Below are 11,955 nucleotides of genomic sequence, written 5' to 3'. Positions count from 1 at the left end.
TCGAGACCAGCCTGGCCAGCACGGTGAAACTCTGTGTCTACTAAAAAAAATACAAAATATTTGCTGGGTGTGGTGGCAAGCACCTATAATCCCAGCTACTCAGGAAGCTGAGGCAGGAGAATCACCTGAACCTGGGAGGCAGAGGTTGCAGTGAGCTGACATCCCGTCATTGCACTCCAACCTGGGCAACAGAGTGAGACTCTGTCTTAAAACAAACAAACAAAAATTTGATATTGGCTGGGCATGATGGCTCACGCCTGTAATCCCACCACTTAGGGAGGCCGAGGCAGGTGGATCACCTGAGGTCAGGAGTTCAAGACCAGCCTGGCCAACGTGGTGAAACCGCATCTCTACTAAAAATACAAAAATTAGCCAGGTGTGGTGGTGGGCCCCTGTAATTCCAGCTACTCGGGAGGCTGAGGCAGGAAAATTGCTTGAAACTGGGAGGCAGAGGTTGCAGTGAGCCAAGATCACACCACTTCACTCCAGTGTGAGCGAAAGAGCAAGACTCCGTCTCAAAAAAAAAAAAAAAGATAAAAATAAAAATCTGACATTTTAGCTACTTCTTGACTTTTGTGGCATAATTTTGAACTTCTGCCAAACTCATTTCGAGTCCCATGACATTGTCCATGTATGGAGTTGTGCCAATAGAAGCAAATGCTGTCATATAGGCTCCCCTAAAACTTTAGTCAAATCTGGTCCAGATCAGACCCTGGCAACCCCTGCTGTCATTGGATCTCAGTAAGGCCTCTGCACCCATTCCCTCCCTTTGTGATTCATCCATGGACATCCGCCTCCATTGATTTGAAAACTATCTCAGCAATATTCCTTGCCTTCTTCCACCTCCAGCCGATCTCTCACTCCATCCCACCTGCCTGTTGTTCTTCCTTATGGAATAAAGACATGTCCCACACTTTAGAGATTAAAAAAAGATTTAAAAAAAAGAGGGTGGACGTGTCAAGATCACACAGAGCTGGGAATGTGGTAAGCCCTTGAAACTGGGTCTCAACAACAAGGCTGCCTTCCAGAGATTCGTAATGTCTGAGTCCCAGTGAGCTGGGGTGAACCCAGGGCCTCAGAATGGCTCTCTGGTTCCACCACTTCCAAAGCCACACCCAGTGCACATGGCCTGAGGCTTCCACGGTGATGGTAAAGCAACCTCCCCTGCTGCCTCTCCCAATACCGCCGAGTCCCCTCTCATCTTATTCATGCTAAATGTACAGATGTGATCAATAGAATCAAAGGGAAATCGAGCCCTGAGGGGAGGGCCAGACTCCGGGAGGAGAGGGGTTGGAGTCAAACGGGGGGCTCTGCAGCTCTGAGTGCAGGGGCTTCAAACTTTAAGAGCTCGACAGCAGTGTGAAGTGGAATCGGGGGGAATGAGGTCCAAGTTTATGTTGGGAAGAATATAAGCATTATTTGGAGATTCCTGATGTTCATGTGTCCCCAACAAGTACAGCTGGGAGGCACTGGAGGAAAGATTGGTGCTAGAAGTTCATGTGGGAACAGGGCAGACCCTTGGATAAATGTGGGGTCTCTTAGGCATTGCAGGGGTTTGAATAGAGGCCCTAACACCATGGTGGGGATAGTGCCAAAGAACTCCAACATGTATTTTACCAGGGGTTTAACATAAATATCAATTCTGGAGAAAATCGGCACCAGAAGTTAAAATCTCATTTAATCTTCTATAAGATGCTATACATGTGGAAAACTAAGTTAAGTGTCAAATTATTACCAAATTGCTGCAACAAATGACCAGTGCAGCAATCCCGCATAGCTACAAGGGTTCAGGGAACAGAGGGGGTCACCATCACCCTGGGAGAAGGAGACAGCACAGAAGAAGGTCTGTGACTCAGCTCAAAGACAGGAAAGTGGTTTTGTGGGCAGGCAATGAGGAAAGGGGGACAGAGTTGCAGTTTTCTGAGATAAAGCCTCTTAGGTGTTTTTTGACTATTTGATTGTTCCCTGTGAATGTATAAGTTTGATTTTAAAAATAAATAGAAAAGAGCCTCTTTCCTGACACCACCCAATCTCTGAGCCCCACAGATGATGTTCTAGTTTCTTGCAGGAGGTTCTGGTCCCACCCGCCTGCTCCCTTCTAAGACAACCCCACCAGCAAGGAGGTCTTCTAGTTCTTTCTGTGAGTGTTCTCTTGCTGGTCCTGGCTTGGGCCCCTGGGCCCAGGAACCTCTGGGTTCTCTCAGCTACACTTCCATCCGTGGTCCCCAACCTCAGTGTCCAGGATGCTGTGGCTGACCTCCTGGAGGGAGTGTGGCTCCTCACAGGTATCCACCTTGTAGTGCATCAGGCCAGGCCTCCTGCGGCAGCTCTCCTCTGATGACCGAGTGTGGTGGGGATGCTAAGGCCAGGCTGGTTGCCCAGACCTACTTTGCTGCCTGACTGTTTCAAATAGTTGGTGAAGGCTCTGGATTTTCCTCAGAACTGTGGTCCGGAGTGCTCCCACCCCTCCTCTTCCCCTCTCTCCCTCACATTGGGAGTGAGACTTGCTTCATGGTCCGGTGGCTCTCCCAGTCTTTTGTAACTCTTTTCACAAAGGTATATCTCCCGCTAAAACCCTTGCAATTTAATCCTGTCTTGGTGTCTGCTTCTCAGAGGAGCTGGATAACACACTCCAACCCTTCTCTCAGTCCCTGCAGCCCCTGTGGTGGGGTTGACTGTGGGTGACCACAGAGCCAGGCTGGCCTTGTCCAAACCGCAGGCTGCTACTTCACAAGGCCTGACCCCACTAAGAACTGTGTTTCTCCATGTTTCTGCTGGTCATATCCAGTGCATCTAGATTGCCTTTTTTTTTTTTTGAGATGGAGATTCGCTCTTGTTGCCCAGGCTGGAGTGCAATGGCATGATCTTGGCTCACTGCAACTTCCGCCTCCCAGGTTCAAGCAATTCTCCTGTCTCAGCCTCCCGAGTAGCTGGAATTACAGTCATGCGCCACCACACTCGGCTAATTTTGTATTTTTAGTAGAGACAGGGTTTCTCCTTGTTGGTCAGGCTCGTCTCAAACTCCTGACCTCAGGTGATCCACCCGCCTTGGCCTCCCGAAGTGCTGGGATTACAGGCGTGAACCACCGTGCCTGGCTCATTTTTTTTTTCTTTTTTAAGTGGAGATGGGGTTTTGCCATGTTGCCAAGGCTGTTCTGGAACTCCTGAGCTCAAACAGTCCTCCCACCTCGGCCCCCCAAAGTGCTGAGATTACAGGTGTGAGCCACCACACCCGGCCTGGACTACCAATCTTGATGGCAACATTAGATTGGGGGCCACTGTAGTCATAACAGTGGTGGACCAGGCAGCAGAGTCTTGTCTTCAGTACCATGGAAACCGCGGCATCCAGTGCTAGCAGGTGTTTTAGAATGCAGGGTCAGATGCATTCTAACCCTCCTCTGCCCTCCCTGAGAGGGCGACCCCAATCCTCCGCCCCTCCCTGCAGCTGCTAGGCAGGCCTCCTGCGCTCTTCACTGCCTCTAGCAGCGTCTTGAAACAGCTGGCTCTGGAAGGCATCCTGATTCTGGATTCAAGAGCTTTGCTTGGATTTCTATATGAAGGTGTGAAGTGTGAATGCCACCTTTTCTGAGTTACATTTTCATTTTCTGTTGCAAACTTGGGACGTTTACTGAGGGACACTGAATAGTTGGGGGGTGGGTGGGGCAAGGGAGGCAGTGGCTAGAAGGAAGGAAGGATTATAGCAGGGGGGCTCTCCGGGACAGGGCATAGGACAGAGACGGCTCCAGGAGGATTTCACAGGAAAGAATGAGGGGTGGGATGTAGTGATGTCACAAGAGTCCCATTGTGACCCCTCCCCCATCATTGGAGCAAGGACTGGCTAAGCCTGAGCAAGGGTGGGGGAAATAAATAAGGCACTGTTGCCAGGGCCTGAGCCCAGCAGAAAAAGGGTGTGTGCAGAGGGAGGGCCTCGGGTCCTGCTGCTCCTCCTGGACTCCTTCATCCCAATCCCTTCACATCCTCCTCTGACAAGGACTCCCACGTCCCTCCCCGGCTAACCTGGATCCTGCTCAACCCAACACCTGCCTTCTCTCAGTCCCTGGGTTCCCGCAGGCCTTGGGGCCCCACAGTCATATCTGCTATTCCTGCAGGTCAGTGGCCAGGGTGGGGGTGGGTGGTGGTGCAAAGGAAACCTCTTGAAAGGGGCAGGGCACAGATGGGGCCTCCACCAGTCTTGCTGGGTGAGGGCTTCCCACCATCCTGGAATCCTCTCCTGGGTCTCTAGTTGACCACCCTCCTGCCTCCACCTTTTTCCTTGTTTTGGTCCTGCTGTTGGGTTTCTTTTAAAATCCTCCTGCCTCCAGCCTCCCTTGATGATCAGTTCCTGCCTGGGGTCACCAGGCTGCTTCAAATTGGGGTGACCATGGTAGGGATGGTGACTTGAGATTCCTGGGCCATAATGCAGGTGAGAAATGTGCCCTACAGAGTAAAAGGGAACAGTGTCACTGCTGGGTCATTTTGAAGATGGGACTTAGGCAACACATGTCCCTTAAATCCAGTCCCTGAGGGTACCACAAATACCATGTTTTTTTTTTTTTTTTTTTTTTTTCAAATTCTAGCAGAGAGGTTGTACTGGGTTGAGAGAGAGGCCTCAGAATCAAGACCTTGTCTCCTGCCACAGTTTCCCTGGTGAAGCTCCCAGGCTGAGCACAAACTTCCAGGTCGAGCACAGAAGTTTCGACCTGGAAACTTCAGCCCTAAGAGAGGAGGTGGCACTAACACTCTAGGTGGGCGGCTGCTCTATGGTCTTCTGCTGCCTGGAGAGCTTTGCCTCCATCACTGGTGCCCACCTGGGGAATGCTCAGGAACTAATCTTCAAAAGTACACTCGGATGCCCACTCTGCAAAGCCATTTTGTTTCCTTATTGTACCTCTGAAATCATTTGTTAACCAAGCATTTGCAAATCCGTCTGTCTTCTGTGTGTGGCATATCTATAGATACTGCGGGTGAAAAACAAGGGCAAGACTTGATTCCTTTTCTTGCTTGCTTGCTTGCTTTCTTGCTTTCTTTTCTTTTTTCTTCTTTTTCTTTTCTTTTTTTTTTTTTTTGGAGACGGTTTTGCTCTTGTTGCCCAGGCTGGAGTGCAATGGTGCAATCTTGGCTCACTGCAACCTCCGCCTCCACGGTTCAAGCAATTCTCCTGTTTCAGCCTCCCAAGTAGCTGGGATTACAGGCTCATGCCACCATGTCTGGCTAATTTTTGTATTTTTAGTAGAGATGGGGTTTCATCATATTGGTCAGGCTGGTCTCGAACTCCTGACGTCAGGTGATCCACCCGCTTCAGCCTCCCAAAGTGCTGGGATTACAGGTGTGAGCCACTGCACCTGGCCCTATTCCTTTTCTTAGGGAGCTCACAGTTCACTGGATGAGACAGAAGGAAGCTGATTCTGAAAGGAAACAGGGTGTGGTAAAGATAGGGCAGAGGGGTGAGCACAGAGGGGATCAAGAGAAGGGGGTGAAAGACCATTGTCATCAGTGCAGCCTTTTTGGGGAGCAATGTGTGAGCTGAGCTTTGGGAAGAAATGAGGTTTTAATGAGTGTGGGAGGAGAGCCCTCCTGAGATATGTGGAGAGACCAATGCCCCTCTTCCCTGCTGCTCCCCCTCTTGAAGCAGTTCCCTTCTTCCCTCTGTCCCAGCTCAGCACAGTCACAGCAACTCTCCAAATCATGACGCTCAAAACGCCACATCTAAAAAGAACATCCGGGTAGGTGCCTCTGCTTCTTCTGACTTGACCCCCCTTCCCTGCCCTCTTTGGGTATCATGCGGTTCTTTCCCCTCACCCAACCTCCACACTCCCTCGACAGCAGTTGAAAACATTTGCTCTCTGAATCCCCATCTGCTTGTATATGATTCGTATCCTCTCTGAGTCAACAAGGTGAATATATTCCTCATTTGGTTGAGGGATTTTTTAAAAACGTCTCCAACAGGCTCTGCCCCTAAGAAAGTAAATTCATGCACCTACAAAGAGAAAGGAACGGCACAGCCATCCACCTTTCAACTCCTGAGTTTCCATCTGCACCCTTCAACACTTATTAGGACTTACATGAAACTATGTGACAACTTTTTATTTCTATTAAACAAAATACAGCTTTCTTCCTTGTATCTGAAGAAGTTGGCACCCCCTACACAGAACAGGAGGCCCACAGTTCCAGCAGTTATTGTCTACATCACTGACCATGTTAATGACTCCACAAAATCAATCCTGGGTCCACCAAATATTCTGTTGAAGATTAAATTATAAAATTAAACTCCAGCAACATGCATACACAGTTAATAAACTCAGGGAAAAGATCAAAATGGGACCTACATAAAAATGGTTTAAACTTTTTATTTATTCTGTTTCTCATGCTCGCTGAGGCTGGAGTGCAGTGGTGTGATCTCTGCTCACTGCAATCTCCGCCTCTGGGCTTCAAGCAACTCTCCTGCCTCAGCCTCCCGCGTAGCTGGGACAAGTGCATGCCACCATTCCTGGTTAATTTTTGTATTTTTAGTAGAGACGGGGTTTTGCCGTGTTGGCCAGGCTAGTCTTGACTCCTAGCCTCAAGTGATCTACCTGCCTCGGCCTAACAAAGTGTTGGGATTACAGGGAATGAGCCACCCGGCCCAGCCTTTTTTTTTTTTTTTTTCCTTGAGACAGGGTCCCTCTGTGTCATCCAGGCTGGAGTGCAGTGGCTCAATCATGGCTCACTCTAGATTGGACTTCCTGGGCTCAAGTGATCCTCCCACCTTAGTCTCCAGAGTAGCTGGTGCTACTCAAACTGTACACAAAAATTAATTCGAAATGCATCAAAGACTTAAATATGAGAACTAACTATAAAGCTTTTTGAAGAAAACGTAGATAAACATAGATAAATCTTTGTGACTTTGGATTAGGCAGCGATTTTTTTTTTTTTTTTTTTTTTTGAGACGGAGTTTTGCTCTTGTTGCCCAGGCTGGAGTGCAATGGCACAATCTCGGCTCACCACAAGCTCCGCCTTCTGGGTTCAAGCAATTCTCCTGCCTCAGCCTCCCAAGTAGCTGGGATTACAGGCGTGTGCCACCACGCCTTGCTAATTTTGTATTAGAGACGAGGTTTCTCCACGTTGGTCAGGCTGGTCTCCAATTCCCGACCTCAGGTGATGTGCCCACCTCGGCCTCCCAAAGTGCTGGGATTACAGGCGTGAGCCACTGCACCCGGCCACGATTTCGTAAATATGACACCAAAAGTAAAAGTGGCCGAGCATGGTGGGTCACGCCTGTAATCCCAGCACTTTGGGAGGCCAAAGCGGGAGGATCCCTTGATCGCAGGAGTTTGGACCAGTCTGGGCAACATAAGGGGACCCTGTGTCTACAAAACAAAATAAAAAAATTAGCTGGGTATGGTGGCATGTGCCTTCAGTCCCAGCTACTCCAGCTACTCCAGAGGCTGAGGAGGGAGGATCACTTAAGCTGAGGAGATCTAGGCTGCAGTAAGCCATGATTGTACCACTGCACTCCAGCCTGGGTGACAGAGTGAGACCCTGTCTCAAAAAAAAGAAAAAAAGAAAAAAGTACAAGTGGCAAAAACAAAATTGGACTTCACCAAAATTAAAAAAAAATTGACTTCAAATAACACCACCCAGAAAGTAAAAAGACAAGCCATAGGATGGGAGAAAAACCTGGCAACTTGTTTATCTCATGTGGGACTTGTATTAGAATACACAGGGAACTCTTACAACTCAACAAAAGGAAAATAACCTAAGTGAAAAATGAGTGAAAAATTTGCATGGACATTTCTCCAAAGATAATACACAAATTGCCAATAATCACATGATATGATGCTCAACACCATTAGTCATTAGGGAAAGGCAAATCAAACGCACAATGAGATGCCACCTTCTACCCCTTAGGATGGCTATGATAAAATCTACAGACAAGAACAAGTGTTAGCAAGGATGGAGGAAAAAAACCCTCGTCACTGCTGGTGGGAATGTGAAATGGTGCAGCCACTTTAGAAAACAGGTTGGCGGCCAGGTGCTGTGTCTCATGCCTGTAATCCCAGCAATTGGGAGGCCAAGATGGGTGGATTGCCTGAGGTCAGGAGTCCGAGAGCAGCCTGGGCAACATGATGAAGCCCTGTCTCTACAAACAAACAAACAAACAAACAAACAAACAAACAAACATTATGCAGGCATGGTGGCATGTTCCTGTAGTCTCAGCTACTTAAGGAGCTGAGACAGGAGGGTCCCTTGAGCCCAGGAGGTTGATGCTGCAGTGAGTGGTGTTTGTGCCATTGCACTCCAGCCTGGGTGACAGAGTGAGACCGCATCTCTGAAAAAAAAAAAAAAAGAAGAGGGGAAACAGGTTGGCAATTCCTCTCAAAAATTAGACAGTTATACTTTGACCCAGAAATTATACTCCTACTTATATAAGCAGAAATGAAAACATAAATCTACACAAACTTCTACACAAATGCTCATAGCAGCTTTATTCATAATAAACAAAAGTGGAAACAGTTCAAAAGTCCATCAGCTGATGACTGGATAAATATCATATATGCATACAAGGGAATATTTTTCAGTAAAAAACTAAGTTCTGGGCCAGGTGAGGCATCTCATGCCTGTAATACTGATGCTTGTACCCATGCAAGCATAGGTATTGCACAGGCTGAAGAAGGAGGATGGTTTCACCCCAAGAGTTCAAGACCAGCCTGGACAACATAGCAAGACTCCTTTCTCTACATATATATAGAAAATGTTCTCAAATTAGATGGTGCCGATGATTGCATAATTCTGTGAGTATACTACGAACCAGTGTATATTCTATTTTATTTTATTTCATTTTATTTTAGAGACAGGGTCTCACTCTGTTACCCAGGCTGGAGTGAAGTGGTGCGATTTCGGGTCACAGCAACTTCTATCTCCCAGGTTCAAGCGATTCTCCTGCCTCAGCCTCCCGAGTACCTGGGATTACAAGCACACACAACTATGCCTGGATATTTTTTGTATCTTTAGTAGAGACAGGGTTTCGCCATGTTGGCCAGGCTGGTCTCGAACTCATGACCTCAGGTGACCCGCCACCCCCACCCCCGCTGCCCCCTCGGCCTCCCAAAGTGCTGGGATTACAGGCGTGAGCCACCGCGCGGGGCCCATTGTACATTTTAAATGGGCGAATTACATAGTGTGTGAATTATAACTTAATAAAGCTGCTGGGAAAAAAGATAAAAAAGTGAGGTGGATTAAAGGGCCCATAGAGGAAGCCGCCTGACCCCCGGCCTGGCCTCCTTCTCGTCTCTTCCTCTCCGGGGGCCCAACAGGGCTGTGCGTTTGACAGGCAGTTGGGAGACCCTGGTGGCCGGTTTTGGTCGGTCACGTGGGCACGCGGCTGAGCCAATCAGAATCTCCCGGCAGTTGGTTCCCGGAGGCAGAATCTGTTAAACTGACAAAGCCCACGTCTCAGGGTCCCTGTCTCGGGGAGTCGGGACTACTGGGTCACCCTGGGTAGTCGGGACTTTAGACTGAGCTGTCTTGGTCACTCGGGGGCAGTTGGCAGAGTATTCGTGGTCAGGGAGGTGACCCGTGGTCAGCAGGGTCAGGCCACCCAGGGACAAAGGGTCCTCCTGCACCGAGCCTTGGAGAAGGACAGACCGGTGGAGACTTGGGGTCAGCGGGGGAGCCTCCGCGGATGGGGAGTCACCACCTGCCGGGTAAGAGGGGACTCATCACAGGGGCCGGAGCAGGACAAGCCCTCCCTCCCGGCTCAGGCCGGGTCCCAGGCTGGACTCCTCCCTGTCCCCCAGGGCCGGCCTCCTTCGGAGCTGGCTGGGATGGAAAGGGGAAGTAGGAGGAGCTCAGGGCACAGGGATTGGGGCCGATCCTGGGGTCTGAGCTGTGGGGTGAGGAGGGGATTGCCTGTCCCCTGGGGAGTGATGATGTCATCCAGCCGTGGCCGATGCTGGAGGTCATGATCTGAACCTTGACAGGTTACCCCAGGGCTGCCTTCCTGTTCTTCTCCTGGGCTGTCAGGGGACACCCTGCTGTTTTGTTTTTAAGTGACCAGAGACAGACATGTAACATAGAAAACGCTATCACTTTGATCATTTGTTTCAAATAGAAGAAAAACCGACACAAGTGGGTTTCTGGTGGGAAGCGCTTCCCTCCAACTCCAGGAACTCCATTAAGGAGTTAAGAAAGCACAGAGTCCTGTCAGCAGCCAGAGACATGCTGGGCAGTGGTGACCTCGGAGCCACCCCGGGACATGGAGATCTCGAGCTCCACCCTCCATGCAGGGAGATTCCTTTTGGAAAAAATCTCTGGCAGAGTGGGAGAGTATAGGGGCCAGTCACATACAGGCTTGCTGCTAGGACCCCTTAGCCATGGGCAGGGTGGGCACAGTGACCAGGGCCAGGAAACTTACAGGCCCACAAAAGAGTGTCAATTTCAGTCAGAAGAAAAAAAAAATTGAACTATGTGATTTTTTTTTTTTTTTTAAGACGGAGTCTTGCTCTGTCGCCCAGGCTGGAGTGCAGTGGCGTGATCTCGGCTCACTGCAAGCTCCTCCTCCCGGGTTCACGCCATTCTCCTGCCTCAGCCTCCCAGGTAGCTGGGACTACAGGCGCCCGCCACTGCGCCCGGCTAATTTTTTTTGTATTTTTAGTAGAGATGAGGTTTCACCGTGGTCTCGATCTCCTGACCTCGTGATCCACCCGCCTCGGCCTCCCAAAGTGCTGGGATTACAGGTGTGAGCCACCACGCCTGGCCTATGATATTAATATATTTATCATTATACCAGTAACTCATAAAATCAAATTTCAAACTTTTTGTTTCTTTTTTTTTTTTGGGACAGAGTCTTGCTGTGTTGCCAGGCTGGAGTGCAGTGGCTCCATCTCGGCTAACTGCAACCTCCTCCTCCCAGGTTCAAGCCATTCTTCTGCCTCAGCCTCCCGAGTAGCTGGGACTACAGCCACCCACCACCACGACTGGCTACTTTTTTGTATTTTAGTAGAAACAGGGTTTCACCGTGTTGGTCAAGATAGTCTCGATCTCCTGACCTCGTAATCTGCCCGCCTTGGCCTCCCGAAGTGCTGGGATTACAGGCATGAGCCACCGCACCCAGCAAACTTCAAACTTTTTAATGGAACAAGGACACACAGGCATTAATCCCCAGTGTCCATCAAAGTTGCAATGCAGCCCTAACGCCTGGCATCCTTGAAAGGGACGGGCATTTAGTAATGAGATATGCTCAGCAGCATAGTCAGCTGTGTGGTGCATTCTCAGCTGTGCCTCAGCAGCCCTGATGCAGACACCCAGAAGGAGCACAGCCACTTTATCCAGAGGTGAAGTTTTGCAGCAAGACAGCATTCACAGGGGGAGTTCTCAACAAATGTCAGTCCCCAAAAAGGGAACTGGCTTTATTATGGTCATTAGGATATTCACTCGTAGAGAACAGGACCTGACAGACAAAGCAAAGAATGAATACTAAGATTAGACTAGAACTATTTGGCACATTTGGGATGAGAAGGAGGCACAATGGGAAAGTGTTGAGTTGAAATCAAACTTGGGTTAAATGTGTTCAGTTTTGCCCAGGATCATTCTTGGCCGCAGGACTCAGTTTGCTGAGCATGTACACAACACAGAAGGATACAAGCAGCCATTGCACACAGACACACCCACATCAGACACAACCTGCTCCCCTCTCCTCCCTGCACCAAGAGGCGCATGTGGCAGGGGTCCTGGTGGAGCACTTCCAGGAGAAGTGTCTGGGGACCCTCATGTGAAGGGAACTCCGTGTCAAGGCACCCCCTTTCCTCAGCCACAATGAGCTCTTGGGAGCTGGGCAATGGTGTGGGAAAGGTTGTAGGGGGTAGCAAAGCAGGGGAACCAGCCTGGAATTGTCTGAGAGAAAGACCAGGCCACTAAGAGTGCAGATGGAGACATGAGACATCCGAGGAAGGGAGGAGAGGGGAACCCCTCGTGAAA

The 11,955-nt window shown here is 49.5% G+C and overlaps 1 long non-coding RNA gene across 1 annotated transcript in view; it reads left to right on the top strand.

Moving 5' to 3' along the window:
- The first annotated feature begins 9,235 nt into the window (after window positions 1–9,235).
- The window catches only part of LOC117977161 (uncharacterized), a 46,901-nt gene continuing 44,181 nt past the window's right edge, over window positions 9,236–11,955 (top strand). Inside the window, exon 1 of the long non-coding RNA XR_004668148.3 lies at window positions 9,236–9,683. This is a non-coding gene — a long non-coding RNA (uncharacterized LOC117977161). The remainder of the gene's footprint in view (window positions 9,684–11,955) is intronic.

Source organism: Pan paniscus, chromosome 21 (assembly GCF_029289425.2).
Source record: "Pan paniscus chromosome 21, NHGRI_mPanPan1-v2.0_pri, whole genome shotgun sequence".
Taxonomy (NCBI): domain Eukaryota; kingdom Metazoa; phylum Chordata; class Mammalia; order Primates; family Hominidae; genus Pan; species Pan paniscus.
The sequence above is the reverse complement of the archived record's forward strand: the minus strand, read 5'-3'. Positions and strand labels throughout refer to the sequence as shown.